The 27,375-nt window shown below is 45.7% G+C and overlaps 1 protein-coding gene and 1 long non-coding RNA gene across 6 annotated transcripts in view; one reads left to right on the top strand and one right to left on the bottom strand.

The window, feature by feature from the left end:
* Positions 1-27,375, top strand: part of KANK1 (KN motif and ankyrin repeat domains 1) — a 140,262-nt gene that overhangs the window by 22,602 nt on the left and 90,285 nt on the right. The window lies entirely within an intron of this gene.
* On the bottom strand, positions 1,351-9,750 carry LOC122232972. 4 transcript variants are annotated; one of them, XR_006210351.1, is made up of 4 exons: positions 9,418-9,451; positions 7,489-7,696; positions 4,045-4,174; positions 1,351-2,588 (listed from the first exon to the last, which is right to left on the bottom strand). It is a non-coding gene; the product is annotated as an uncharacterized LOC122232972 (long non-coding RNA). The 4 variants fall into 4 exon arrangements; XR_006210352.1 differs by lacking the exon at positions 9,418-9,451 and adding an exon at positions 7,857-8,045; XR_006210354.1 differs by lacking the exons at positions 7,489-7,696; positions 9,418-9,451 and adding an exon at positions 9,698-9,750.

Here is a 27,375-nt window from a genome sequence, read left to right as displayed (position 1 = left end):
GTTGAAATGAGGCTGATCTCTAGAAAACACCAGGAAAACCCTCTTTCACGTTCTTGCCACCCTCTCCAGCTTGTGTGTATGCCACATTGTTTTCCCTCTGGAAATCTGTGTTTGTGTCTGGGTATGTGTGCTCGTAACTTACTCACTACCATGGAACCTTTGAAGGAGAGAGCATAAACTTTCAGGATTGTCACATGAGTGACTTTATTTGATGGTTATCTTGTGACCATAGAACAATTTTTCTTTATTAATATGTATGTATTCTCTTCAAGACGTAAAAGAAATACCTTTGTGGACCCATGTTACATGTAGAAAAATGTCATTGTTTCCGAGCACAAGAGATCAGGAAGGTCAGCGTGAGCGCGTGTGCATGAGGGCACCATCAAGACGGTTGACGTGAATGAGGTGGGCTCTGTCTGCAAGTGTCTCCTTCAGGACTAGGACATCACCCAGGCCGACTGGGTCCTCTGTCTTGGTTCAAGCCAAAGGGGTAAACAGACATGATAAATAATTCACAAAAGGTTATCAGTCTTTAGGGTGTGGCTGTTGAACCACACCTGAGAAGCTCCCTAGATGAAGCCAACTCGCCTAGTTACTCAAGGGCCTCCACCCCAGATGATGGCCCAGATTGTCTCCAAGGGAGTGAACTGCACTGGTGTTGAGATGTTCAGTGGGATAATGGATGCATTCATACCCTTAGCTTCAGTTCAGCGTTTTCTTGGATGGAACCATGGGAAAGAACACATGAGCACACACTCACGCTTCTTGTTAGCTTTCTGGGTCACGGCTGGCCTCCCGCTGTCCTTGCCCAGCTACCTTTCGTGACCTGAGCCTTTTTAAGATGGCTGAAAATGCTTATGTTCTGAACACCAGAAGGGAAGAAAACTTGACTCCTACCCCTTCAGAAAGTTGGCCGCAACAGTGAATTAAAATTTAAAAAATGGACTGTCCACACATATAGCATTTGGTCTTGACCAGAGGAAATTCACCATGTTATTAAAATGATAATTAGGGTGATGTTATGATGCCACTGCAGTGTTTTAATTTGGGAAGTACTTTGATAAGTTTATGGCTTATGCATTTTAGGGGTGTGTTTGTGAATCCTTGCAATCTCAAGTCCATTTTACTTTTTATTTATTTTTTTTAACTTTTTAAAATGTTTTTATTTATTTTTGACAGAGACAGAGACAGAGCATGAACAGGGGAGGGGCAGAGAGACAGGGAGGCACAGAATCTGAAGCAGGCTCCAGGCTCTGAGCCGTCAGCACGGAGCCTGACATGGGGCTCGAACTCACGAACCGTGAGATCATGACCTGAGCTGAAGTCGGACACTCAACCGACTGAGCCACCCAGGCGCCCCTCAAGTCCATTTGAAAGAGATTGAGTAGATATTGATGCTGCTACCATGGTTTGTCTTTTAACCCATTGGTGGTACTTTGATTTCTTTTAGTAGACTCCCGTAAAATTTAGGAAAGCTTATAAATTCCACTGGGGTTAACTCTAAATAAAGGAGAAGTAGGTCCATATCTTAGTTTGGAATCGGGGCAAAATTAATTTTCCTCAAACTCCTGGTTAGCAAGTATTTTGTATTTATTTGTTAAAACCAACAAGATATTTTCAAATTACTTACAGATTTTGTCTCTCATGTAAACATGTTTTCATCTTACGTGTTTTAGTTTTCATTTTATTTATGTGGCGTATTTCGAATACTCCTTTTACTTAAGGTGCCCCAGTTTACCAACTCTTTGACAAAGCCTCTACAGTAATAATAAATAATGTTGAATCACATTAATGTGCTATAATTTGTGAACCATCTTCCTAATGTTAAAAACGTTAATTGTGTCTAATTCTTTGATACTTTAGACACCATGACAGTAAAACCTTATTTCCTTGGGATAAATTCACAGAAATAACTAGGTCAAAAGTACGAACGTGATTTGAATTAGTTAAGGTGTTTATAATTATCCAAAGACGGTTTCTAGATTATAAAAGCAGTTACAGGATCACCCTAATAAGGTAGAATGGTAGAGACGTATATACAGTTAAGACGCTTCCAAAGGGAGCCATGGTGAGCCCTTAAGCAAAGGTTATGTGCGGCGAGAAAAGATGGTCCCGATGAGTGGAATGATCAAGAAGTGGTGACCCTAGGAGGTATTTAAAAACTAAATTTGTCCAATTTCAGAAATGGAATCCAGGCAGTTCCCTCTTCGGAGATGTTACCCATTGTTGGTTTTCTGTAGCTGCTGGTTGGACACGGTGCAGTTTCCTGTATTAGTGGTGTTCATGCCCACTTGACTGTGTTCAAGAGGTGGCTGGAGGCAGCAGGCCCCAGCGCTCCCGGGTGTAAGGGCCATTGAAGAATCCCTTCAGATAAGAGAGGAATTGGATACCCAAGGCCCAAGAGCACTGACTGGACAGAAAGCTGGGGGGTGGGCGTGGGGGGGGGGAGCAGTTCAGTTGTGTTTAGGGAAAAACACGCTCCTGGCTACACGTCCGTGACCCGGGTGTCTTTGACATTTGATTGCATCTTCTGGTCCCATAGGTAGAAATCACGTTTGACGTCTTTTCCACCTTTCTAGGAAATGTGGCTGAGCAAAGGGAAAGAAACCAATGTATAAGACTGCTTTTTACAACTGTGTTCATTTCCTCTGTCTGCTTACAGGAGAATAGTACCGTGGTGTTCTCCCATTTGTTTTTCTTTCTTTTTCTTTTTGTTGAATTGTTTTGGATCTTTTGCCTTTGAAAGGAGGTATCTTCCGTGTCCCGTATGTGTTCGCTTACTTTGCTACCCTGGCCTGGGTATAAGTAGGTTACCTGCCACTCTGTCCCCCAGCCCTGTCTCCATCCCCACACCTGAAGGGAAGGTTGGCCTGACATGTGTGGTGGTTTTTTGGCCTTTGGAGATGTTGGCTGTCAGTCCCCAGAGTTTGATTTGCTAGCACTGGGCCCAGTCCACAGCTTTCTACCTGTAAAAACAGGTAAACTAGAGAATCTTTTAGTAAGACAGTTGTCACTGAACCAAGTCCTGCTTCCTGGGCCGGCTTCCTCACCCCCTCTGCCTTAGTTTCCAACTTGTAAAACTGGGTGTCTGGACTTACCTTCCAGATTCTATCTAGGACATGGAGAGGAAGAGGTGGGGGCTTCAGGAGATGACTAAAATTGGAATAAAAGCCATGAGACGTTGTGTCCTCTGTCCTCAGCCTGCACAGAGGCTGAATTGCAAACAGAAGCCACGAAAAAAGTTCTTCCCTTCAGCTTTTAATGAAAGAGTGTCTATCTCATCAGATAGGAGTCAAGTCTCAAATTCAGAACCTTGGATACTGATTCTCTGACCTTCAGATTCCCTTTCCGAGGCATTTTTGATAGTTTATCTTCGCAGTAATTTTTCATTTATCCCCATCATCTTTACCATCTAACTTGGTGTGCACCTGTCCATAGAAAACTACGATGTTGGAAAATAACACCTGCCTTTATTTGTATAACAAACACACATATTGCCTACACTACCTCCCACCCCCACCCCCCACCCCTCTACGATCTGCTTTGCTAACAGGATATCAGGCGTTGTGTTGTGCTTTGGGCAGTTCTCGAGAAAATACACAGCCAGATGTTGTAACTCTTGGGTGTAGGATGGAGAGTGTAATTTTTACAGTCTGTGTTGTTGTTGGTTTGTTTGTTTGGTTTTTTTTACAAGCCAATTATTAGAAATAAGAAAGGGAATTTCAGTACCAAGTCTGAGATGTCCCAGTGATGAACGCTCACGGGGTATCAGTGTGGAGGCAACAGCGTTGGAATGCAGTTCAGCAGCACGTAGGCCAGACTTGGAGATAATCACAGTATAGGCCTGGGCGGTGATAAGCTAGCCAGTCCCTCCAATGTGGTTCTTGAGAGAGGAGGGGAAGCCTTTGGGATTGGGGATTATCTTCATGCACATTGCTGTAACGGTTTCTATTCTGCCTCCCAACAAGCTTTTGCATTTAAAACTAAAACAAAAACCCTTTCATATAAACGCTGTAATTTGGAATACATAGACCATTTACTTACGGAAGGGGCAAGGTGCGAACACGGTGAGACACGGTCGATTTGTGGGATGGGAATTAAGGCAGTGCCTTCAGTTGAAGAAACTGGGAATTTAGCCTGAAATCCCAAGGTGAAGACACCTTACAAGGCCATCCTGGAATGTGAAGAGAACTGCAGTTATAAGCGAGCAGCGTCTTGGATGATGGCACTTAGTGTGAACCCCGCCTTAGCCTGTCAGCAGTTCTGCTAATGAATGAACAAGAGGGAAGGGAGCCCCAAGGGTCCCAGAAGGCAGGAGCCCCGGAGGCCCTGTGAAGTTGCCCTTCCCTTTGCTGACCTGTGGACCCAGCAGCGCGTGGCACCCAGAACGCTAACACTAGCAGACTTCATTTATGTACCTCCCCAGTCTTGTTGTAGAAAACACTTCGTGGGGACGTAAAAAGGCATGCAACATAAAAGTAGAAATCCGTGGGTGAGGATCTTGGGACAGAGGGGAATAACAAGAAGAGGGAGTGAGGAAGGAAGGTAGGGACAGCATGTTCTGTGTCTTGTAAATAGGCTGGGAACGGACTGGGCTCCAGGGTGCCTAACAGCCGATGAGCAGATACGTAGCATACTACTTGGGAAGAGTGCGGGTGCCGCCCACACAGGGGACGGTGGCCGTGCTGTTGACATGCGGACCTGGACAGCCACTGCTGGGCAGAGAGCAGAGCCTGCATACTTTATGGGGAAAACGGAATTTGCCTCTATGCCTCTGTGCTCATTTTTATTTATTTTTTCATATTTATTTTTGAGAGAGAGAGAGAGAAGGAGGGAGGAAGGGAGTTGAGGAGGGGTGGGAAGGGTTGGACAGAGGATCCAAAGTGGGCTCTGTGCTGACAGCAGAGAGCCTGATGTGGGGCTCGAGCTCATGAACCGCGAGATCGTGACCTGAGCCGAAGTCGGAGGCTTAACTGACTGAGCCACCTGAGGGCCCCATAAAATAAGTGATACTTTAAATGTTTTTAGGAACAGTCTATTTCTACTTCCTGTACCTGACCTTAAAAAAGCATGGGTCCGTGAGCTCTTAAATTTTTCCGACTTTCTGGTGTAAAAAGGACTGTGCTCACTAGATGGCAGTGTCAACAGCCCTTTGGGAAGTTGATTCTCCCCGGGAGTCTCCCGAGGACTGAAAATCATAAAAGTAGGAAAGCCTTTTCATTGAACATTCAGGATCTCCTTTCTACACCCTTGGTGAGAAGGAATTTCTGTTTCCTCCTCCTCTCTTCTTTTTGGCCAGAGAGAAGGTGCTGTCTTTACTACTGCAGGCACATCCGGGAGGCCCAGAGGAGCACATTTGGCAAGAAGCAAATTGCCCACCAGTGCGGTCAGCTCCGGTTTCCAGCCATTGTCCCGGCTTGGACCCCCGCATGTCACAGGCCCAGTAGTCCCAGTAGTTCTGGACCAGCTGCGGGCTAATGGTATCCCGAAAGGGTGCAATAATGTGTTTAGCACACAGGGATAATTGTTAGACCCTCAGTGCTTGCTCTTGGATCATATCTAGCATCACTGCAATATAATCTCTCTCAGGAAATGTAATTTTGTTTTCTAATGATGTAAAAATCTGTCGCCCATTTGCTTCTTTGACGAGAGATTATATTCTCAGGTTTTTGTGTTTGTTTTTTTTTTTTAATGAAAAAGGTAGCATTGTTTTAAAATCATAATGATAGGAAGTTAAAGGCCCTTGGTTGAAGTTTGGGATTTTATTATAGTGTATCTCACGTAGCAAGTGTTAGAAAGACTGGTCTTTGTCTTATTCCTTGGGGTATTTTATTTATAGCAACTCTGCTGGTGTCCTGAGTAAGACAGTCGTGCGTTGTGTGGGACCGTCCCATGTGTTGTAGGGTGATCCGTGTCCCTGGCCCTTGTCCATGAAATGCCAGGAGCGTCCGTAGCCGCTGTGACCACCCGGTAACATACACGTCCCTCCCTAAGGGGGCAAGGCCGGGGAGGTGGTATCGCCTGGGGGAGTGGGGGGAGCTGCAGACTGGAGGGTTCTGGGTAAGTTGTGGGGTTTGTGGAATTCACTGGGCATGCTCTTTTAATGAAATAAATAAATTTATATTAAAAAAAACCCACAACCAACAACCATGTCACCTTAACTTCTACTCGTTTGCATTATTTATGGGTTGTCATGCCAATTGTACATGAGCACAGTTTTTATATAGTATAAAATTGTACACGTATCATTTTTTGGTATGCTTTCCATATAACCTCAGCGTGTACTTTGCTTGGACCCTTTGTTTTTCTGTTTAGCCCACGCATCACATCCAGATAGTTCATTCTCCTCTGCCCTGCTTCCCCCCTCCCCCACCTCCACTTTTAAAGTTCCAACCATGGGGCCCCTGGGTGGCTCCATGGGTTGAGTGTCTGACTTCAGCTCGGGTGATGATCTCATGGTTCGTGAGTTTGAGCTCCATGTCGGGCTCTGTGCTGACCGCACTGCTTTGTATTCTGTGTCTCCCTCCCTGCCCCCCCCCTCTTTCTAACCCTCCCCCACTCATGTTCTATCACTCTCTAAAAATAAATAAACATTAAAAAAAATTAAGTTCCAAGCATTTATTTTTCCCTCAGGTGAATTTTAGTATCCTTTTCTTAAGAACTAGGAAGTGTCTTTTTGCATTTTCAATTGCAACTTTTAACACACAAAAACTTAAGGGTGAATTATATTCTTCGCTGTTTTAGTCCTGACATCCTAGATTCTTCCATTTTTGCTAGTCTTTTTCCCTCCTTTGAGTGTTTCGTTGGGTGAGAGGAAGGCTTGCCTGTGTTCTCTCCCTCTCTCTGATCTCATCTGCCCTCGAGTGATGGTTTGCTACCCACAGAGTATTCATTTGTAAACTGGGCTAGTTGAGAAGGGTGTGTTTCCTTTCTTTTTTCTTTCTTTTCTTCTCAACTAGATTAAAAACTGCCCCTGTGAGCTTAAGACCTGAACTTGAGGATTCCCAAATGTTCTCATGGTGCCTACCACCGGGCCAGTCCTCTTGGTAAAGGCTTGATTAGTGGCTGTGTTCCCTGCTTGGTCTTTGCATTGATCCAGTCAATACCAGATTCTGGATGTCGGTTAGGGCACCATAAGGTATGGCTGAGACATCAGGAGCAAATTTTGTATCTTGCGGTTGACGTCTGAAGACAGAAGACGGGGTAGAGGGGATCCCAAGGGAGTCATAAAAGCGAGAAGGAGGAAAGAACTGCCAAATCCAAGGGAAAGATTATGAGCCTGCTTCGGGTCCATGGGATGCCAAGTTCTGAAGGCTGTGCCAACTGATAACCCAAGTTCTGTGCCCCAGTTGATCATCTTGGCCCGACAAGGCTCTTCCAGCACCGAGTGTGTTTAAAGTTTAGGCAATCTTTGATCCATTCCCTGGAATGACCATATTTAGAAATTTATATCCACGGGGACTAAAGTGAAGCTATTTTGGCAGTTACCTTGGTGACTTGTCAGGAGCTGGTTGATATTCGGTCTACTCCTGTCTGGAGCCGCTGGATTAAAATGGCAGATCTTGCGCTGATTGTTAGACTAGATAGTGGTGCTCAAATTGCTATCACACTGCATAACCCAGGTTTTAATCGCAGTTCACAAAATCTTTGTTGGCTGCTCCTGTAGCTGTCGCTTAAAGCTTCTTGTCTCCACACCCTGTAAAGAAATATTTGATTTATGTTCACCTGACACCTACCAAATTTCACCATTGAGTTTCCGAATACTTCCTGTCATCCAGACATCCACCCAAGCTTTATGAAGAGCCCTATGTAAGTAGCACTCAAAGTCAATGAAGACCGTAATTATTCTGCATGACCTCAAATCTGAGTGGCTTTCGTGTTGATTTCTCATTCGTGTTCCACGTTCGTTGTGGGTTAGCTGCAGCTGTCCTCAATGTTGACCCCAGTCTGTTGATGGGACAGTCTCTGTCTACATCATTGTCGCTCTTCAGAGCAGGAGGAAGAGAGAGCAAGGTGAAGGAAGGTTCACACCAGTTTTTCATATTTTCTCCTGCAAGTGATACATGGTCATTGCCAGGAGCAAATCATGTGACCACACTTGCACTCAGCAAGGTGGGGATGTGTAATTCCTCCTTAGGAAGGGGTGGGAAATTTTGATGAAGAGTAATGCCACCACCACATATCTAAAAATGCAATTCCTACCCTACAAGGTCGTAATATTCTAAGAGAGTAGTTTTTGTTTCATGTTTCAAATATAGTTTCATAAGTGAATGGTGGGTCATTTAGGTTGATTTTTTTTTTCCATTCCTGCAAAGAATCTGTTAAATCTAATAAAGTATAATTTAATAGTTATGTGTTTGAGCTATCTTTAACATTAAGGTTATTATTTAAAAAAAAATTTTTTTTAACGTTTATTCATTTTTTGAGAGACAGAGACTGAGCGTGAGTGGGGGAGGAGCAGACAGAGAGGAAGACACAGAATCTGAAGCAGGCTCCAGGCTCTGTACTGACAGCACAGAGCCTGATGCAGGACTCGAACTCACAAACCGTGAGATCATGACCTGTGCCGAAGTCGGACGTTCAACCGACTGAGCCACCCAGGCGCCCCTAACATCGAAGTTATTTTACTTTGTCCGGTTCTTTATCAGTGGCTTAAAAGTTTGTATTCTACAACTGTCACTTGTTGACTTTGCTGTTAAACATTTATTTTTCAAAAACCAAACGTGTCTACTGTCTTCACAAGGCAAATGGAGTCAGTTGAGGGGAGGTATCAGGAAGAAGAGATGGGATGGCAGGTGTCTCATATCTTGGATTTTATTTCCTTATTAATTTTCTCAAAGATGTCAGCCCTTGCTTCTGTGGGTCTATCTGCTTAGTCTGAGAAGTTACTTTTGCGCTGGGCCAGAAGCCAGCCTGGCAGGAGGGGCCCCGGGTCACCTTTGTAGTGATTCTTTTTCCATCTGGCCATGGGAGAGGCACAAGCAAAATGGGCTGGTAGAACAAAATAGCTTCCTGGGCTGAATTTTTCCCACCACTAACTTAGGGCAGATGGGCTGATGTTCTGTACCTATATTCTCTGTCGAAACCTCAACCAAACAAGCCAGCTCTGGACATGTACCTATAGGCAGTGAGAATTGCTTGTTCTCTTTTCTACTTTCCTTTTTTTTTTTGTTAGCAGATGTTTTATTTTTCTTAATGTTTATTATTGATTTTTAAGAGATAGAGGGAGACGGAATCCCAAGCAGTCTTGGCACTATCCGCACAGAGCCGGACGCAGGGCCCAATCTCATGATAGGAAGATTGTGACCTGAGCCTAAATCAGGAGTTAGAGGCTTAACTGACTGAGCCACCCAAGTTCCCCAGTTTTTTACTTTCCTGCTCGGGTTTCCCTCAGAGTAGGTCCCGCTTAAGACTTACCACTTTTGTTGGGGCGCCTGGGTGGCTCAATCGGTTGAGCGTCCGACTTCGGCTCGGATCATGATCTCACAGTTCATGAGTTCGAGCCCCGCGTCGGGCTCTGTGCTGTCAGCTCGGAGCCTGGAGCCTGCTTCGGATTCTGTGTCTCCCCATCTCTCTACCCCTCCCCTGCTCATGCTCTGTGTCTCTCTCTCAATAATAAATAAATGTTAAAAAAAAAAAAAAAAGACATCACTTTGGCCAAAATGACAACACATATTTATATAGTGGAATATCTTACGGAAAGAGGGTGTGGGCAGAGTGGAGGAAGAAGTGAATCCTGGCTGTTGTCAGTCAGTGGTGTTTATGGAACCACCCTCCGGATGCTGAGCTGGCTGTGGGCGGTTATCAAAGAAATGTGTTTGGCCCGCCTGCCTCCTGCTTTTATCCGCCCTGCACGGAAGACCTCATCCTCAAGCCTGTTTCTACTAACATTACTCCCGGAGCTCAGCTTCCTCTGGGTAAAGAACATTCCCAAGAATGAAATGGGCATTTCTAGACCTCCTGTGCTGTAAATATGTGGCATTCTTTGAGAAAGGCAGAGTGTTCTCAGTTCCAGGCCACATATTTTTTTCAATGTTTTTATTTATTTTTGAGAGAGAGAGAGAGAGAGAGAGAGAGAGAACAAGCAGGGGAGGAGCAGAGAAAGAGGGAGACATAGAATCGGAAGCAGGCTCCAGGCTCTGAGCTGTCCGCACAGAGCCTGATGTGGGGCTCAAACCCACAGACTATGAGATCATAATCTGAGCCGAAGTCGGGCGCTCAACTGAATGAGCCACCCAGGCGCCCCAAGCTTGCTCAGTTTAAAAAAAAAAAAAAAAGTCTTCAACCGCAACACCCAGATCTGTCCTCCAGGAAGAGCTGCTTTGGTTCTGTAGGAAAGCTTGTGCACCCTGGGTGGGAGGCAGACTTTTTCTTCTGGTTCCTCCCAGCTCTTGTCTGTCTTGAGGCAAAATTGGCTCCAGCCTATTATCCCAAGTACTTTCTGCTGCTTCTAGTACTTTGAACAAACTTAATGTGTCACCTGGAAACAGAGAGTGAATTTGTTGCAGAAAAGAAGTAGGGAATTAATGGCCAAACTTTTCTCCCTGTGACTTAGAGCCTTTTTAAACGCGATTTCACCTTTTCCGAACCTCTGTCCAGCAGCTGTTGATAAAAATCCACAGCACCCTTGGGAGAAAAAATGGCCGTAACTAAGTGCAAGTTTATAAAGAAACACTTACCTTGTCCATTAAAAGTTCCCTTGCAGAGCTGACTCCTCAGTTCTTTCTTTAGAATCAATACTTGTCTCAAAGGAGTAGGAGAGACTTAGAGTACTTTTGAATTTGGGGGCTTGGTGGGGGTGGGAGGGTGTCTTATCTATGCCTTGAGAATAGTTTCTATGAATTATTTTTCAAACCACCCAGTACTTAGAGGCACGATGCTTAATCTCACTTGTTGGCTGGAAGGTTGGGGGTGGGGAAAGAATGAGGTGGGCTTCATAGCCACAGTATTAGCCGGCTGGTGTCATAGCAACTTCTTCCTTGCTTCTAATGCTAGGTGTAATTGGTCCTTTGCATATCATCAAATTTGGGTGAGCCCAGTTGTCTTTATGCTTTGAAGTTTTATGAGTATTGGGGCGCCTGAGTGGCTCAGTCGGTTAAGCGTCTGACTTCAACTCAGGTCATGAACTCACGGTTCATGAGTTCGAGCCCCGCGTCGGGCTCTGTGCTGACAGCTCGGAACCTGGAGCCTGCCTCAGATTCTGTGTCTCCCTCTCTCCCTCTTCCTCCCAGCTCCTGGTCTGTCCCTCTCCCCCCGCCCCTCTCAAAAATAAATAAAGATTAAAAAAATTATTTGAAATAAAATGTATGAGTATTTACACACAGAAGAGGTGATGTGAGTTTAGAATAGCTAAATCGGCCATTCTTTTAGAATCACATGAACCCCTCTGGAATCATAGTAGCTTTCCAGCTTTCAGCTAGGGACAGAGTCGAGGAAGACATTTCTGGATCCACAAGTAATTTTGCCTTTGGTTTATAGGGTGCACACAGAGTACACATCACAGATTGCTTCAAGCCAGCCTTGCTGGGAGTTTCAAAGGTTTTGTATACAGTAGATTCCCATGTTAAAATATTAGCAATTTGCTATAACTTGAAAATAGTTTAAAGAGACTCTCCCTCAGGTGGGATCGTTTCGCTGCGTGTATCTAGCTGGTTTAATGTCTCCTGCTGTGCGCCTGTTTACCTACGTCAGGTCTGGGTAGGCCAGAGGACTTTCTGCGGGCCCTGGTGTCTTCTGAAATGCTTTTCCTCTGTATTACTCAGGGTCATTAACCACATCCCACTCCTGTCTTGGAATGGATCCTTAACTCTTTGACTACCCTTCGAAGATCTGAAACCTGATCTCAGAGGCCAGGGAGAGCAACAAGCAATTCTTTGCGAGAAAACATAGTTAAAAAAAATTATCCGGGAGGCATAGAATTAGCAATATAAGGTTTGAAGGAAGAAAAAGTGTCGTGTCTTTTTTCAGTGAGCACAGCCCTATTAACAGTTTTGCTCTGGATCTAAAGATAGGATACCCATTGGCTAATTGAATTGATTTAATTCCATGTTGGAAATGAGTCGTCATTTGATTTACCCCAGGTAAGCCTTTTGGGTCAAATTCTGTAATTTGCTGTCTCTCATCTGTTCTCAGTCCTCATTTAAGGGCTAAACTGCATGAATATTTCCAGAGTGCTCAATACCAGAAATCTAAGGTATTTAATTCAGTCTCTCTCTCTCCTTACCTGAAATCCGCCAGACCCTTTAGGGAACCTAGTGTATTTGGCTAAGAATTTTACTTTAGGGATAATGCATTAGTAGCCTGAATAGTCCTTGCGATCAAAGATAAATTAATCATTTTGAACTATATATATCAGTTCTGCCAAACTTCTGTCATTAAACTTGAGCTTTATGAAGCATTACTGACAACAGAGTAAAACAGGTGTCAGCAAAGGCTTCAAGGTGCATTTGAGTCAGGTTTGAGTTCCACGTAATACTGACTTAGCAGGTGTGGAAATTCTTAAGTCATCATGACACAAAGGGATCTGAGTCCACACAGGGGTCACAGACCACGGAAACCATTACTCCCAGGCCTCAGGCCTCATTCATTTCATCTGGTAAATCTCTGCCATCAAATCCTCAAGGAGCGGCGTTTCCCACGCAGCTGCAGATGAAATGTCCAAGCCCCGCGGTAACTCATCCCTTCCTTTCCCATGGCTGCCAGACCTTCCTGCAGCCGGAGTGGGTTTCTTCCTTCTTCTCTCAGTGAGAGCCTGGGTCCCCTCTTCTTTCCGAAGCAGACCCTGCCGTGGGTGCTCCCATCCCACGTTCTAGCCACGCGGGCTCCCCCGATTGTCCCTCCACTGCCCATTGTGGCATCTTGCTGGTGACTTTCCCGGCGGAGAGGATACAGTCCAGACACGGGATGAGGAAACCCAAATCCTCTGCCGGATAGCTTTGGTTTGCACTGGGGACCTCTTGTATTGCCTGAGCCTCCTGGGAAGAGAGAGAACACACCCACAAAACTGCCTTCAGAAACCTCAGAAAAGAATAACTGACAGGCTGTCCCTACTGGGACAGGCAGGTTCCAGCTAAAAATTCTTACTTATTGGGTTCTTTGGCTTTGTACCCATTTCAAAGCACATCAAGCTAATAGTGAATCTCCTCACCCGTTTGGAGGGAGAGACTGTAAGGGAAGGGGTGAAAGATTTTTGGGAGAGGTTTTCTAGGTGTGTTTGTCTTTTCCCAGGCATGGGGAAGCTTCTGCGTCTTCCACTCAGCGTATAACAGGGCTTTGCGTAATTCCATAGCTGGTAAACTTAGCCTAGTTATTGACTGATTTCTCTCCCCACCGTGGAACTGTAAACCCATTTGTTGGGCACCATCTTGCCTCTTCGGTCCCGAGCAGACAGGGATTTCATATTGGATTTGGTTAGTGTGTCTAAACCCCGGCCGTGTATCATCAGAACCCCTGAGCTCATTTCAAATCTGCTTGCCGGGGCGTCACCCCAGACCTATGGAATCAGAGTGTCCTGAATTTGCAGCCGACCTGGTGCATGGATGCTGGCCCTCCAGGAGCTTACACGGCCTGGTGGAGGCAGAAGGGTAGACATCAGTTACCACCTGGCATTATAAATGCTCTAGGAAGCCCCGGCTTCTTTCTGCTCGTATTTAAGCCACTGACGTTCACAGAACATTCCCCGGGTACGTGGTGCTGTGTATATGACTTCGTGTTTTATTATCACTGTGCAGAGTATGCAGAAGGAAACCTCAGAGAAGTTTAAGTACGCAGCAGGTGACGGAGCTGAGGGGCAAACACTGGACGGCCCAACCTCCAAGCCCGTGGATGTCTTGAAGCTCCTTTCGGCCCCAGGGACTCTGAGTCGTGCAAGGCTCTGCCCCTCCCCCTTTCTAGCCCCCCTGGTTTGAATCCCTGTCCCCATGGATACTGTCAGCCCTTTTTTCAGTATCCTGAGATTCTTAATTTGTCTACAACCTCTTTGCACCAGTTTTTCTTTTCCCGGAAAATCTGCATCTCAAAAATACACCTATCAGTTTGGCAAGAATGATACGTGTACATGTGAACAGATTTCACTGGTACAGAACAACAGAGAAGGGAATTTAAAAAAACAATTCGGGACTTCTATTGGATTCTTGGATGGTTACGTCTGGGTAGTAACATCTTAGCTGTAAAAGCCTAGTCTACCAATCATGCTCATTTTACCAGTATAAGAATCTGTGTAAAAATGTCATGTTTTGAAGCATAATGTAGATTGAGGTATTAATTTTTTCACTAGTCCTGTGAAGTGAAAGACAAAAGGAATGTATCTTTTCAAATAGAAAAGCAAAAAAAAAAGAGGTAGGGGGTTTCTACAAGTTGAGACGCTGAGTAATTCATAGATTATTACTGACAGAGCTCAGACCGTATAACTGGGCTTTTTGGATTCATGACTCACTGTTCTTCATGCTGTGCAGAAACTACATATTAAGGCTTCATATTATGCATATAAACTTATACACATAAGCTCCGTATTATGAAAGACCATGCAAATCTTACATGATGTTCAGAGACACGCTGAATCATGACTTTTAAGATTGGAATGTACTCATTTTCCTTTTTTTAATATGAAGTTTGTTTTTCATTACAATTGTCTTCGACCCTTCTTTAAGCTTCTAGATACAGTGTGCTTTTAGAGCTTCCGTTGCCCTGCTAGGTCATGGGACTTTACCAGGGATGAAGATGAGAAGGGAAGAAGGGAGCAATAGTGTGATTTGGGCCAGTCAAGCTGGATACCTGAAGCCTGATTAAATGTATCTGAAATTGATGACTCGGGTTTTCAATGTCTAGGTAAGACTTGTCTTGCGGCAAAACGAAGGCGGCCACGTTTGCATCTCATTACTTCATGCCCCTCTCGGGCTCTGTGTGGTGGCACAGTGCACTAGGTGTAGGGAGAGATGGCCAGGTGGAAAAGTAAGGCATGAATCCTGCTCAGGAAGAAGCTTACACTCGAACGGAAGCAAACAATAAATGCATAAATAATCGCTTAATTTCAAATGGATCTCGTGTGTACCTGGTGAGCTGCACAGAAGCATCTGAACACTTGCATTAAAAAATAACAACAAACCAATATCTCCTTTTAAAAATAACAATAAAAATACAGAAAATGTTCTTACCAAGCCCGTCTTACCTCTTAAGTATGAGTCAGGAGGTGTGTATCCAGAGGTGCCTAGGTGGCTCAGTCGGTTAAGCATCTGGCTTCAGCTCAGGTCATGATCTCACAGGGTCGTGGGTTCGAGCCCCGCCTCGGGCTCTGTGCTGACAGCTCAGAGCCTGGAGCCGGCTTCAAATTCTTTGTCTGTCTCCCTCTCTCTCTGCCCCACCCCTGCTTGTGCTCTCAGTCTCTCAAAAATGAATAAATGTTAAAAAAATAAAAATAAAAAGAGGTGTGCACCCAGACAGTCTTTAGTCTGATGCTTCGATCTTGACACAGACTTAACTTTATGCTTTTGGGCAAACTACTTAATTTTTTTCTCCCTTAATTTCTAAATTATAAAATGGCAGCAGAACTTATCATCAGAGTCTACAAAATTGGCGTCTCTAAGGTGCTCAGGGATCAGAAGGGTCCCACCAAGGGTATATGGCATTTAGGATTGTTAATGTCTGTACAGACCCCCTAAGCTCACAGAGGCGTCCCTTCTTTGGCAGCAAATTCCTGTAGATAAGAGCCAGATTTCCTCAGGGAGGAAAAGACAGCTACTGTCATGAAAAAGTTTACTAAAACTTTTTTTTTTTAGTATGTTTTCTTAAGTCCTTATCAAGTAGGGCACCTAGATAAGAACCCTTAAGTATTTAGCCCGAAGCCAGCGATTGAGAACAGGAACTATTTAAATCTGTAAGAACTTGAGTCCAACAAAAATGCTGGCTGACAGCCTGAGGTGAAATAAACCTTGTTCCCAAGTTTCCCAGAAAAATTGTTTTCTACTGGGCTCAGCTCAGGCCTTTGACTGTGCAGGCGTGCTTGTGTGTGTGTGTGTGTGTGTGTGTGTGTGTGTGTGTGTGTGTGTGTGTGTGTGTCCGTGTGTGTGTGTGTCCTCTTTTAATCCACAGGAAACTTGTAGGTTGGGTCTTGTGATAGTTGTCCATTGTTAAAAGTTCTGTATTTCTGTATACCTGATTCTGTAAGGAACGTCTGGAAAAGGCCAAAATGTGAGACTGTCTAATCACTTTTTTAAATTAGTGTTTTGAACAGCTCTGTGCGTTTTTCCTGGTTTGTTAACTAAAATAGCCCCCTTTGGGTCACCTGGGTGGTTCAGTCAGTTAAGTGTCTGACATTGGCTCAGGTCATGATCTCATGGTTTATGGTTTTGAGCCCCACTCTGTGCTGACAGCTCAAAGCCTGGAGCCTGCTTTGGATTTCGTTTCCCCTTCTCTTTGCCCCTCTCCTGCTTGTGCGTGGTCGGTCTCTCTCTCTCTCTCTCTCTCTCAAAAAAAAATAAATAAACACCAAAAAAATAAATAAAATAAAGTTGATAAAAAAATAAATAAAATAGCCCCCTTAGAAATGTTCTAAAATCATTGCTGAAACAAGTGTTCAGAATAAAATGAATGCAAAGAAGTTTCAGGCATCCTGTACCAAACACAGACCATGGTTTAAAATGATCAGTCTCCTGGAGCGCCTGGGTGGTTCCATGGGTTAAGCATCTGATTCTTGGTTTTGCCTCAGGTTCCTGAGTTTGAGCCCTGCATTTGTCTTGGCACTGAGGGCCCAGAGCCTGCTTGGGATTCTCTTTCTCTTCTCCTCCCCTGATCCCTGATCGTGTTCTCTCTCTCTCAAAATAAATAAGTAAACTTAAAAGGGCATCTGGGGGGCTCAGTCAGTTAAGCGTCCAGCTCTTGGTTTTGGCTCAGGTCATGATCTCACGTTTTCATGATTTCGAGCCCCACATTGGGCTCTGTGCTGACAGTTCAGAGCCTGGAGCCTGCTTCAGATTCTGTGTCTCCGTCTGTCTTTCTGCCCCTCCCCCACTCACACTCTGTCTTTCTCTCAAAAGCAAACATTTAAAAATGAATGAGTGAGGGGCGCCTGGGTGGCTCAGTCAGGTAAGCTTCCAACTTCGGCTCAGGTCCTGATCTCGCAGTTTGTGAGTTCAAGCCCCACGTTGGGCTCTGTGCTGACAGCTCAGAGCCTGGAGCCTGCTTTGGATTCTGTGTCTCTGACTCTCTCTGCCCCTCCCCCACTTGTGCTCTGTCTCTATCAAAAATAAAATGTAAAAAAAAAATTTTTTTTAAACATGAATGAATAAATAAATAAATAAGATGACTGGTCTTCCCGGGTGCTTGGCTGGCTTGCTCAGTGGAGCACACAACTCTTGGTCTCAGGGTCATGTGTTCAAGCCTCATGTTGGGTGTGGAGATTACTTAAAAATAAGATCAATAAAAAATGGTCAGTCTTCTGAATGTTGTCTTGAGCATGATGCTCTGTATGTGAAGACTGAGAATTTGGCCCTTTTTCTAGAGTGCTCCTACTTTCCTAAAGCACAGGCCCTTGGAACACTCAGGACCACTCACGGTGGAAATCGAAACCCATGCCTTTGATCTTGGGTTTCTCGCTCTCAACTTACCTTTTTTTCCTGCCCAATTCTAGCTGTGCAAGGACCTCCTTTCTCTGTTGGTCCCTGTTAATAAGCTTGACAGGCTGATGCCAGCATGTTCTAAGGCACCTAGTCATTGGTCTCATCTCCTAAAGGGCCTTTTTTTTTTTTAAGAGAGGAGGCCAGGGAGGGGCAGAAAGAGAGAGGGAGAGAGAGAATCCCAGACAGGCTCTGGGCTGAGTGCTGTCACAATCATGAGATCATGACCTGAGCCCAAATCAAGAATCGGGCGCTCAACAGACTAAGCCACCCAGCACCACCACCCCCCCCCTCCCCCCCCCGCCAAAAGGGCTTTTTGATGATGCTGAGGGTGTTTTTTGCCAGTGGTGAGCAACCCTGCCGTTCTGAAAGCTCCCTGTCGTCTCTCCTGATTGACCCCCTTGTAAAGCTGGCTCCTGGAACCTGCCTTCAGTCACCGCTGTCCTCCCGGCTAGTGTTTTGGTTTCGGTGTGAGTTTCAGGGAGGCCAGAGGTGAGTGTGTGGGATCTGTGTCCTTCTTTCGGCACAAAGACCTCATATCCCAGGCGGGTGGGTTTTATTTTCTCCCTCTCTTTTCTGCTTGCAGCCACCACAGCAACGGACCCTCAGGAACTGGGGCTGAATAGGGCTAGGGCCAGAGGTTAACAGTACTTACTTATTGACTTCATAAGGATTTGTTAAGGCCCTGCTTTATGCACAGCCCTCTGCTAAGTGAAAGTTTCCAAGAAAATATTTTTTATTTTTTTAGAAAATGTGGGTTGTGACTGGAGGAGCGCCTCAGAATGCTCATCCGAGGAGGAGAAAACATAAACTTTTATGGGCACAGTGCTTTTATGGTGTACAAAACACTTCTAAAATACAATCACTTGTTTCATGTCCTCACTCATCCTAGAGAAGGTATTTTCTGCCTTTTCCTGACCGTGAATTGAAACTGGGAGAGCTTCTTTCCTGGCTCCTGAGGCCAGAACAGCCAGCGGACGGGGGCTTAGCCCCAGACCCCAGCCTGCTCTTGAGGACCTGCTCCTAGCCGCCGACCTGGCCGTCCTGCCTCCCGTGTGCTGCCTTTCCCTGCCCTTGGTCACCTGTTCAACCTTGGTCTTGCTTTTTGGACTTCCGTTTCAGTCTTCCCTCTTCGTGGTTGTGGTGTTCTCAGCTGCCGATTCTGAATAGCTCCTGGGATGATCCTCATCGTGGGGGGAGGTTCTGGGAGTTTTGTTCCCAGGTGCACGTGTTCTTAGGCGTTCATGCATCTGAAATGAGGTGCACCTTCCGGTCACCCTTGACGTCGTCTTCCTGAGAGTCTGTGTCTACAGGTCACTGGGGGCGCGACCAAACTCAGGCCAAGGTTTGCAATCCCTGCCTGAGGATGTTTGGACCACGCCGGTAATGGGAATTCAGAAGGCAAACGCTCGGAGCACTTGGTTGCAGTTCACATCCTCAGGGGAGAGTCCCCCTTCCTCCACGCTCGGTTCCAAGGTCTCTCTGCAGTTCCCTTTCAGCATGGCGGGCTTACTTCTCTGTGGCTTTTTGGTACCCTCGCTTCACGTGGGGCTCTCCTCCTAAACTCTCCACTTTGGGTGCCTTTCTTTTCTCGGTGGTCCATAGAATAATGCCCACCTTGTGATGATGACATCGCACATTTGATGGAACGTGGTGTTAGGCGGTGAGAGTCACTCTGGGTGGCTGTTGGTGCTGCCTTGCTTAGCATTGCTTGGCTTCGGGAGAAGTGGGCGCTCCCAGCTCCCCGGCCTGGCACAGGCTGAGGCTTGCTTATTTGCCACGGTAAAGCTGGAATGTATCACCACCATTCACTGAGCCTCCCTCCAGCCTTCCTGGCGGCCGCCTAACTTAGGTTCTTGCTTGTTGCCCACATAGGACAGAAATACAACGTTAACCAATATTTCTACGTGCAATAGAGAAACAAGCTGTAAAAATAGCCGTTTGCCATCTGCTCGGATGCGTTGCTAGGAAAAGTGATGACATTTTCTGATTCAGTAACTTAACTGCTCTCCTGCCTCCCCTAGGGCGGGTAGGAGCCAAACAAATTATAAATATCCAAACATGTGTTTGGAGAGAAAATGCATTGGTCTCTGGAGCAAACATGAGTAACAAATAGCTGATTCTCCCTTCTCCTGGTGAAGGTGCCGAATAGCTACCCCATTCTCTCTCGGCGACAGGTTCATAGCTGCGGTCTCCTATACAATGCTGTACCGTCTAGAGAGAGAGGCGGGTGACAAAGTAAAGAGGGCACTTGGACTCAAGGCTTGTGTTTGGAGAAGGGAGAGTGTTGTAGCCAGCAGACAACTTGGCCAGTGCCCTCTCTCTATAAGTCAAGCCCTGCACTAGGCTCTTGGTGTATATTATTATTAGCTCATCTGTCAGTGGACTAGGAGTGCTCATTTTAAGAACAAAGGGAATAAACAAAGGGAATGAAAAGGTAGTAATCAGGAGCATCAACACATTTCAGGTGAAGGTGAGAAACGGGAAGTGAGAGAGGCTGCAGAGAGCTTGTCCTAAATCTGGTGGTTGAAGGGTTTCTGCCCGAAAGGCAAAGTCAAGGCGTGACTGGTTGATGGGAGCTTTGTAAGCAGTTCTGAGAGCGATATGGACCCTTTGTTGTTGCTTCTGATCCCATGTTTTGAATCCCACCCACCCACACATAGATTTTTATGCTTCTGTCCTTGAGATAAAGGGCATGAAATGAGAATTTGAGCTGGAAACAGATTAATTATGCAGTGCATGCCCAGCAAACAGAATTATCTGTGGAAAGTTACGTGGTCCACACACAAGTGAAATGCTGTATGGTCTCATTAACATCCCAGGATCACTGGGGCTTCCCCTGGGTAACCCTAACCAGGGTTCTGCTTCATGGATTTACCCTCCAAGATCCAAGACCACTTCCTTCTCTCAGGGGTCCATCAACTCTACCCTTGGGCCCCACTGCCCCATACCACCAGGCTCCAGCCCAGACTTCGCTCCTGCCTCCATCACTTCTGTAGATGCCATCATTGCTCTATACTTCCACGATGGAACAGCTCCGAAGGAGTGTCCTTGCTCCTTTCCTAGGCAGGCCTTTTTCTTGAGCTCAGCCAGAGCAGTAGTTCCTAAGAATGAACCCAGTCCTGTGGCTTCTGAGCTCACGTGACATTCACTGACTCCCGTTACTTTCAAAACAAAATCTAAACTCCTTGGCTTGACACATCAAGCCTTTCGTCATCCAGCCTGGGGGTTTTTGGTTTCCCACAACTCTGTCATAAACACCCAGTCCTGTGGGCTCTCCTTGCCTCTACGTCTGCTGCGTGCCTGCCTTCTTAGAAGACTATACTTCCTCCCCTTGAGGGTCAACTCACTGATCTGGAAGACTTCCCCCAAGGGTGATGCCCTCTGATAACCCATTCCCACATCTCAGTTTGGATTATCAACTACGCCCCTGTGTTCCTGTAGCCCTTAGCTCACACCTTTCGGGTAAGTACTTATCATGAGGTTAAATTGAAATATGTCATAATAACTTCCCTTCTCTTACTCCATGCTCGATGAGGACCAAGGCTGTACCACTAATCCCCGTCTCCCTAAGACGAACACTGTGTCTGGCGCTTAACAGTCTCTGGAAGATGGGAATGAAAAGGTGGTGACATTTGATGGTCTACTTAAGGATGACCAAGACTTGACCAAGCAAAACAAGGTAGCAGTGAGCTTCTAAGTCGGATTTCATATTTTCCTTTGACTTCAGATATTAGCAGACAGCTTTTCTAGATTTTCATGACCAAAAATATTCCTGAAATTCCACGCTCCCTGACTGTGATCTCTGGGATGACGCATATCCATTGCGTGTCCCTATTTGTCAAGATAATTGCACTTTTATCTTGGGTGTCTAAGAGAAGTTAAGGGAATCAATGGTTTGGTAATTATGTTGTTCCTCTTAAAAGTTGAATGGGAAATATTTTAAAAGCCGGTGAGAGAAGATAATTATTGGGAACACTGAGAAGATAATTGCTTATTACGTGTATTGTAACCGATATAGATGGAAGTTTCAAGCAAAATCAAGCAGCTGGAATTTTTTTTTTTTTTTTTTTTTACAGCTTCTATACCATTTTCTGCCCAACCTTGAATTTGTATACACGTTTAGCGTCCCGTAAGAAAACGAGGGAATGAGATATTTTATGAACTGTTAATAAGTAACCCAGCTCTTTTTCATGCCGTTCACTACCAACAGTGACCCTCTTTTTTTTTTTTTTAATTTTTATTTTTGAGACAGAGAGAGAGACAGAGCATGAACGGGGGAGGGGCAGAGAGAGAGGGAGACACAGAATCTGAAACAGGCTCCAGGCTCTGAGCCATCAGCCCAGAGCCTGACGCGGGGCTCGAACTCACGGACCGCGAGATCATGGCCTGAGCTGAAGTCGGACGCTCAACTGACTGAGCCACCCAGGCGCCCCCCAACAGTGACCCTCTTACGAGACTCCAAATTAGTAAAATCTCTCTGCCCACGGCACAAGATCCAGGGTACTGAACCTAGCCTATGAGCCCTCAAGAGTTCATCCTAACTCCTCTTTCCAGTCTAGTACTATTTGAGTAAGTTTTAGGTACAACTAAAAACCCAAGAAAACTCCAAGTCAGTAGTGCCTTGTGTGATAAGGAAGATTAGTCTTTTTCATGACCTAAGTCTACAGAGCAGCTCTTGAGGTTGGTTGATTCAAAGGCTCCGGTGATTGGTGGCCCTCTGCCGCACTGTCTGCCATCGGTTGATGCATCCCCTGGTGGTGGCAAAATGGCTGCAGAAGCATGAAGCCTCACATCCAGATAGGGCATTGTGGGTGTGTTTAAGGAGTGGAGGAATCTTTGCCCAGAAGTGCCCTGGAGAACGTCTCTGCATCTCACTGACCAGAGTGGAACCACATGTCCATTCCTAAACCAATCACCGGCAAGGACAAGGAGGTTACTATGGTAACCATCCTGGGCAGAACAGGGGTGGAAAGTCCACCATGAGGACTCAGGGGCTTTCCTCCTTCCTATTGTATATCCCTCCTCCCCAAACCCACCAAAACCACCCCCTGCCCTTTTGGCCTCCCCTTGGTGGCTTTACAAAGTTGTGCCTGCCTACCGCCGCACCTCCAGATTCTAGGCACCCCCCCAGGTCCTCACCTAAGCTCCCTCTGCTCCGTGAAACGTTCTTTGCCCTCCCTCTCTTCTGCTCATTTGGCACTTGTGTGAAGGTCACATCTCCAGCTGGATTCTGAGATCCTGGGGGCATGTCTGTGGTTGTCTCTATTCCCTAGTGTACTTTTCAGAGAACCACAAACCCTGACTTTATTTGTGCAAACCCTTTCCCCAAAATGTTACTAATTCTAACATAACCCACAGAAGGAAGTGTTCTTAACATCTTAGCCTCTTTGAGACTGGAGCCGGTCCTTAAAATAGAACAGTCATCCCTTGCCATTATTAGATAAGTAAGAATTCCATATTAGTAGAACAGGAAGACGTGAAAGTAACATTCACAATATGTTCATATTCTTCCTCCACTCATTTTGATTTTTGTCTCTTTTGTAAGGGACAGTTGTAACCCAGTTCTGCGATGGTGTAACAGGCTTCAGATTTTTAAAATTTTACTGTTTTTCTGATGTTCTCAGACAGTGCTTCTTAGTCTTCAGTATACCTCATCATTATTGGAGGAGGTTTTTAAAAATAACGCATATCTAAGGGCACTTGGGTGGCTCAGTCAGTGAAGGGTCTGACTTTGGCTCAGGTCATGATCTCACGGTTTGTGGGTTCAAGCCCCGCGTCGGGCTCTGTGCTGACAGCTCGGAGCCTGGAGTCTGCTTCGGATTCTGTGTCTCCCTCTCTCTCCACCCCTTCCCCACTCATGCTCTGTCTTTGTCTCCCTCTCTCTCTCTCAAAAATAAACATTAAAAAAATTTTAAAATATGCATATCTGAACATCATCCTCAAAGATTCATTGCCAGTTCCGGGATAGGGCTGATGTAGCTTCATAAAATGGGATCTAAGAGTTTCCCAAGAGGTTGTACTGGGCAGCTGGGCTGAGAACTCTACAGTTACATGTCCATTGGCAAAACCCTTCCTGGTGAGAATTATCAGAATAATTTCAAACTTTTCAGAGTTCTTGCCCAGATTGCTGCCACATTTTATTGTTTCTTTTCACCAGCATGTCTGATCACACAAGGCATATGTGCTTACTTTTTTGGTGTGCTTTGTGTCCGATTATCGAGTATTTATGTTTATTTAATCCAGTTGCGTGCCTTTTTTTTTTTTTTTTTTTTTTTTTTTTTTTGACAACTTCTGTATTCCTCTCCTCCAGCAACTCTTGAGTCTCTCTCTCATCGGGAAGAAGGCTTGTCCTGGCTAATCGCAGTAACTGTTCCTCCCAGCCCCATTCTTTCTCAAATCTGCTCTTCGTGGGACTTCTGCTTTGTTCGGAAGCCAGCAAAGATTCTTATTCCCTCTCTACAATAACGATGTGAAAGCTTTCGTTTGAGAATTTGTTGAATGTCCATTTGTCTCTCACCTTTCTTCGCCACCTGTGGTATGTTCTTTGTTGAGAAAACAGAGGGTAAAACGATACTTTTTTTTTTTTTTTGAGAGCGAGAGAGAGCGAGAAAGAGAGCATGACTGGGGGGAGGAGAAGGAAAGGGAGAGGAAGAGACAATCTTAAGCAGGTTCCATGGCCAGCATGAAGCCCAATGCAGGGCTCAGTCCCATGACCCTGAGATCCTGACCTGAGCTGAAATCCAAAGTCAGATGCTCAACTGACTGAGTCACCCAGGTGCCCCAGAACTGTAGGTCTTTAACCCACTTTGTATGGTTCAACATGCATTTGATTGTGTCTAACAGTGACTGATACCTGATATCGTAAGTAGTGTTTCCTATGGCAGTGGTTCTTAAGTGTCAGAGTGCATCCGACTCACTAGGAGTCCTTATTGACACACAGATTGGTGGGCCCTACCCCCAGGCTTGTGGATCAGTAAGTCTGGGGTGAGGCTTGAAAATTGGCATTTGTATCAGATTCCCCAGTGGTGGTTCTTTTACTTATCTGGGGACCCTACTTTGAGAATCACTGTCCTGTGGGACCAAGAAATAAGCCAGGAATAAGTGGGCAGGTCTTCCTTGACTTGAAATGGGGTTACGTTCTGATAAACCCCTCGTAAGTTGAAGATACCGTAATTCAAAAACGCATGTAGTACATTTAATCTACCAAACATCACCGCTTAGCCCAGCCCACTTAGATGTACTCAGAAAACTTACATTGGCCTACAGTTGGGCAAAATCATCTCACCCAAAGCCATTTTGTAATGAAGTGTGGAGTATCTCCTGTAATTTATTGAATAATGTGCAGAATGGTTGGAGGGTACAGACGGGTGTCAGTATATCAGCTGTTTCCCCCCACGATCACGTGGCTGCCTGGGTGGGTGGCTTTTGCTGCTGCTGCCCAGAGTCAAAAGACAATATTGTGGGGCACCTGGGTGGCTCAGTCGGTTGAGCGTACGACTTCAGCTCAGGTCACGATCCCGCGGTCCATGGGTTCGAGCCCCGCGTCGGGCTCTGGGCTGATGGCTCGGAGCCTGGAGCCTGTTTCCGATTCTGTGTCTCCCTCTCTCTCTTACCCTCCCCCGTTCATGCTATGTCTCTCTCTGTCTCAAAAATAAATAAACGTTAAAAAAAAAAAAAACCACAATATTGTACCACACATGGCTAGCCTAGAAAAAGATGAAAACTAAAAGTTCGAAGTGTGGCTTCTCCTGAATGCGTATCATTTTTGTAGCAGCGTAAAGTTGAAAAATCACAAGCCGAACCATCATAAGTTGAGGACCGTCTGTTTTCATGTGGGATTCGGTGATACCAACAAAGACCCAGGTTCTTACTGTCATTCCGCTCTGCTTTCTACCACGTGCTCCTGGTCCTCAGTCTTGCTCTGCATGGTGGCAAAACGGCTGCAGAAGTGCCGAGCATCACATCCAGATCATACCCAGATACACACTATTCTGTAGCCTAGCTGATGTATGTAGCGGTGGTAACTGTTGGGGAAACTGAAATGGAAGATCCAGGGGTTCTTATCAAGTATTGTGATTAAGGTACGAGCACAGCAGTCACTGAGGGCCGAGTTAATTTACTTTTTTTATTTTTTTTTTTAATTTTTTAATGTTTGCTTATTTCTGAAACAGAGAGAGACAGAGCATGAATGAGGGAGGGTCAGAGAGAGAGGGAGACACAGAACCCGAAGCAGGCTCCAGGCTCTGAGCTGTCAGCACAGAGCCCGACGCGGGGCTCGAACTCACAGACCATGAGATCATGACCTGAGCCGAAGTCGGATGCTCAACCGACTGAGCCACGCAGGTGTCCCGAGGGCCACGTTAATTTAGCTCTGTGCTCTCCATCATCAGTGGCAGATGAAGACATTGGTCGTTCAAGAAGTATACCCTTGTGGTTCTTTCTCCCCCCGCACTGTAATTATTTGAGGCTTTTCTTAAACATCTCAGTACTTTCAAGGTATATCGTAGAATTTTCCGGTTCCAGTGATTCTTTGGGAAGACCAGTATCACGAAGAAAGACACCAGGCTTCTGTCACTGCCTGGAGCCCTGGCTTGTCCAAAATGACAGCAGGAAACTGCAGACGAAGCCGCCCTCTGTGCCAGAGGCTAGTTGCAAACAGGACTTGACCAAATGGGAACCTTACTCAGAAGCCCCCTGCTCCTGCTGCCTTCCTTACCTGTGGTGCCGGTAGAGCCTCCACGGCGCGAATCTTGTACCCTAGAAGCCACTTCTGTTTTCTCCTCTCCTGCACCTTTCCTGAGGTTGTCCTCCCTCGGCCACAGTCTGGCACTTCACGAAGGCAGCTGTGATGGGGCCCCTCTGCTGTGTCGGGGCTGTGCTGGTTTTACTTAGGATGTGCGGGTAAACAGAGCCTCGCATAAATATTTCCTAACCGTTGGGGCTCAGATTACCTTGTTGCCACCAGCTCCGCGAAGCGTCCCCAGGGTGTCTTGTCAGCTAGAGGCAGAATACTTGGCAAGCATAGTGGGGGGCCGTCTATGCTACTGGGCAGACTGACAGTTGTCTGTCCTTTCAAACTTGATTGACTTTGTTGTCCTCTGTAAACTTGACGAACTTGACGTCTGTCATTGAGGGAGCCCTTGGTTTCTTGTAATTCTCCTCTGTAGGTTTCTCTGCTCGCCAAGCCGACGAAAGTCGTGAAGTTTCCTTTTCTTATTTCTCCACTGTCATTCACCTCGTGCCACTGGCAGGAACAGGTATAAAAAGGGGCATAATGATGTCCGCAATTCAGAGACAGCTTGCTTCTTTGAACCCAAGGCTGAGCAAGTAGATTTGACTACATTTATTTTTGTGTAATTCATTCATTCATTCATTTTTGAGAGAGAGCATGAGAGTGAGGAAGGGGCAGAGAGAGAGGGAGAGAGGGTCCAGATCCTGGAGCGGCTCGAACTCACGCACGGTGAGATCATGACCTGAGCCGAAGTCAGACGCGTAACCGGCTGAGCCACCCAGGTGCGCCTATTTTTGTGTGTTTTAAAACATTCATCTAAACAAGGTTAATGATTTAGAAGCTTCATAAAAGTGCATGGTATGTTAAAAAAAAAACCAACCGTATCTCGACAGAAGTTCTGCCTTCCTTACAGAGCCTCATAAAAACCTTCTTAAGATGCACTTTTCCCCCCACAGACGTGATGTTAAACACTTGGCTTCACCAGCCTCTACCAGCTCTCTTCTAGCTGTCATTTTACTTTAAGATTACATT

This window comes from Panthera tigris, chromosome D4 (assembly GCF_018350195.1).
Source record: "Panthera tigris isolate Pti1 chromosome D4, P.tigris_Pti1_mat1.1, whole genome shotgun sequence".
Taxonomy (NCBI): Eukaryota; Metazoa; Chordata; class Mammalia; order Carnivora; family Felidae; genus Panthera; species Panthera tigris.
The sequence above is the reverse complement of the archived record's forward strand: the minus strand, read 5'-3'. Positions and strand labels throughout refer to the sequence as shown.